Here is a 3,995-nt window from a genome sequence, read left to right on the forward strand (position 1 = left end):
CTAACATCATCAAAATGGCGATATTACCAAAAGTTCTCTATAAGTTCAATGCTATCCCAATCAGAATCCCAACAGCATTTCTTGTAGAAATAGATAAAACAATCAGGAAATTCATATGGAATAATAAAAGACCCAGAATAGCAAAAACAATGCTAAGCAGGAAGTGTGAATCAGGTGGTATAGCGATACCAGACTTCAAACTATACTACAGAGCAATAGTCGCAAAAACAGCATGGTACTGGTACCAAAACAGGCGAGTGGACCAATGGTACAGAATAGAAGACACAGTAACCAATCCACAAAACTACAACTATCTTATATTTGATAAAGGGGCTAAAAGCATGCAATGGAGGAAGGATAGCATCTTCAACAAATGGTGCTGGGAAAACTGGAAATCCATTTGCATCAAAATGAAACTGAATCCCTTTCTCTCGCCATGCACAAAAGTTAACTCAAAATGGATTAAGGAGCTCGATATTAAATCAGAGACACGGCGTCTGATAGAAGAGAAAGTCGGCTATGATCTACATACTGTGGGGTCAGGCTCCAAATTCCTCAATAGGACACCCATAGCGCAAGAGTTAACAACCAGAATCAACAAATGGGACTTACTCAAACTAAAAAGTTTTTTCTCAACAAAAGAAACAATAAGAGAGATAAACAGGGAGCCTACATCCTGGGAACAAATCTTTACCCCACACACTTCAGATAGAGCCCTAATATCCAGAGTATACAAAGAACTCAAAAAATTAGATAATAAGATAACAAATAACCCAATCAACAAATGGGCCAAGGACCTGAACAGACACTTCTCAGAGGAGGACATACAATCAATCAACAAGTACATGAAAAAATGCTCACCATCGCTAGCAGTCAGAGAAATGCAAATCAAAACCACCCTAAGATACCATCTCACTCCAGTAAGATTGGCAGCCATTAAGAAGTCCAACAACAACAAGTGCTGGCGAGGATGCGGGGAAAAGGGTACACTTGTTCATTGTTGGTGGGACTGCAAAATGGTGCAGCCAATTTGGAAAGCAGTGTGGAGATTTCTTGGAAAGCTGGGAATGGAACCACCATTTGACCCAGCTATTCCCCTTCTCGGTCTATTCCCTAAAGACCTAACAAGAGCATGCTACAGGGATACTGCTACATCGATGTTCATAGCAGCACAATTCACGATAGCAAGATTGTGGAACCAACCTAGAAGCCCTTCAATAGATGAATGGATTAAAAAAATGTGGCATCTATACACAATGGAGTATTACTCTGCATTAAGAAATGACAAAATCATAGAATTTGGAGGGAAATGGATGGCATTAGAGCAGATTATGCTAAGTGAAGCTAGCCAATCCTTAAAAAACAAATGCCAAATGTCTTCTTTGATATAAGGGGAGTAACCAAGGACAGGGTAGAGAGGAAGAGCTGGAGTAGAAGATTAACATTAAACAGGGATGATAGGCGGGAGGGAAAGGGAGAGTTAAGGGAAATTGCATGGAATTGGAAGGTGAGCCTCAGGGTTATACACAATTACATATAAGAGGAAAGGAGGAGTAGGATAAAAATTATATAAGTGGAAGAAACGATTTTTAGTAGAGGGGGTGGAGAGAGAGAAGGGGAGGGGAGGGGAGGGGAGGGGAGGGGGGATAGTGGAGAATGGGATAGACAGCAGAATACATCAGTCACTAGAAAGGCAATTTATAAATCAATGGAAATGTAACTGATGTGACACAGCAATCTGTATACGGGGTAAAAATGGGAGTTCATAACCCACTTGAATCAATCTGTGAAATATGGTATAATAAGAACTATGTAATGTTTTGAACAACCAACAATAAAATATTATAAAAAAAAAAAAAGAAAATAGCATACTTAAAAAAAAAAAAAGAATTAGAACAAGATATTTTCCATGCTTGTACAAGTATGTCAAAATGGATTCTATTATCATGTATTATATAAAAAAAAAAGTGCTTTGTTAGTATGCCTCAAAACTATCAAGGTTACAAAAGCAAACCAACTCTGTGAAACTGTCACTGCCTGGAAGAGTCTGAGGAGACACGGTGACTAAATGTGATGTGGTACTCAGAATTCTGATACAGAAACAGACAATAAGTCAAAAATTAAGAAATATGAATAAAATTTGTGCTTTATTTCAATTTTTAAAAATGCATTAATTTTTAAATTAATTAGGATATGCTATTTATAAATAAATCATTGGATACGTATTTACCGAGCCTGTAGTGAAAGTGGCACTGTAGTAGAAGTGAGGACATAAGAGTGCCCTGTGCTCAAAAGAAAAATATTCGTGAAAAATACATAATCATACAAAGAACAGAAGACTGTATATTCTGGAGTCAGTAAGAAAAGCTCAGAGTGGGAGGAATCTATCAAATAAAACAAAAATCAATGAACGAAGGGAAAACTCCCGCCTAACACTGCCTGGAGCCCTCCTTGCTAACTCCCAGCTGACACCTCCTCGCTTTGGTCCACCCTTGTAGTCAGCCCAGGCTCAGCCAATCGAAGTTCGGCTCTGGTAGGCCTACGTGACACGCGTGTGCATCATCGGTTCGACGATCCTTTATATCGATGCACTCGGAAGCAACTTCGTTGGCCTGGTCGTGACCAAAGTAGCCGCTACCCCCATCGCCTTCGCCGCAGCCATTTTGACGGTGCGAAGAGTCAGAATCTGGGACAGCTGGAGGCGGGTGGTGATTGGAATACTTTGCGAAGGAGAAGATTTTGTGTCTTTCTTCTCCACTGGAAATGGCCAATGTGCTCTGTAACAGAGCCAGACTGGTTTCCTATCTCCCGGGATTTTGCTCTTTAGTTAAAAGAGTTGTCAGTCCAAAAGCCTTTTCAACTGCAGGATCTTCAGGTTCAGATGAATCTCATGTGGCCACTGCCCCTCCAGATATATGCTCTAGAACAGTGTGGCCTGATGAAACTATGGGACCATTTGGACCTCAGGATCAGAGATTCCAGCTTCCTGGGAACATAGGTTTTGATTGTCACCTCAATGGGACTGCATCACATAAGAAAAACCAGGTTCATAAAACTTTGCCTGATGTACTGGCAGAACCTTTATCAACTGAAAGACATGAATTTGTGATGGCACAGTATGTGAATGAATTTCAGGGTAATGATGGACCAGTTGAACAAGAAATTAACAGTGCAGAAACTTATTTTGAAAGTGCCAGAGTGGAGTGTGCAATCCAGACATGTCCAGAATTGCTTCAAAGAGATTTTGAGTCACTATTTCCAGAAGTAGCTAATAGCAAACTAATGTTTCTGACTGTAACGCAGAAAACTAAGAATGATATGACTGTTTGGAGTGAAGAGGTAGAACTTGAAAGAGAAATGCTCTTAGAAAAGTTCATTAATGGTGCTAAGGAAATCTGCTATGCTCTTTGAGCTGAAGGCTATTGGGCTGACTTTATCGACCCATCATCTGGTTTGGCATTTTTTGGACCATATACAAACAGCACTCTTTTTGAAACAGATGAACGTTACCGATATTTAGGATTTACTGTTGATGATCTTGGCTGCTGTAAAGTCATCCGTCATAGTCTCTGGGGTACCCATGTGGTTGTAGGAAGTATCTTCACTAATGCAACACCAGATAGCCATATTATGAAGAAACTAAGTGGAAACTAGCAATAATGTCATTTTATTTGCTGCTTTATTTGTTTGTAATTGATTGAACAATATAAAGTGTCAAAGACTACAATTTTGGAAATATAAAAAAAAAAAAAGAAAAGAAAATGTGATACATATACACAATGAAATATTACTCAGCCATAAAGAAGAACGAATTTATGGTATTTGTCATTAAATAAATGAAACTGGAAACTATCACAGTAAGTGAAATAAGCCAATCACAAAATACCCAAGACCCAATGTTCTCTCTGATACGTGGATGCTGACTCATAATAGGTGCGGGGCTGGGGGCTGGGGGAGGGATGGGAAAGAATAGAAGGAATAGGTCATAACTTTCC

General features: G+C 39.4%; 1 pseudogene across 1 annotated transcript; it reads left to right on the forward strand.

Annotated features, from left to right (window-relative positions):
* The first annotated feature begins 2,625 nt into the window (after positions 1 to 2,625).
* Positions 2,626 to 3,734, forward strand: LOC308642851 (cobalamin trafficking protein CblD-like; annotated as a pseudogene). The gene has a single exon. The product of its transcript is annotated as a cobalamin trafficking protein CblD-like (transcript).
* The last annotated feature ends 261 nt before the right edge of the window (positions 3,735 to 3,995 follow it).

This window comes from Spermophilus citellus (genome assembly GCF_964194105.1).
Source record: "Spermophilus citellus genome assembly, chromosome: 2".
NCBI classification, from domain to species: Eukaryota; Metazoa; Chordata; class Mammalia; order Rodentia; family Sciuridae; genus Spermophilus; species Spermophilus citellus.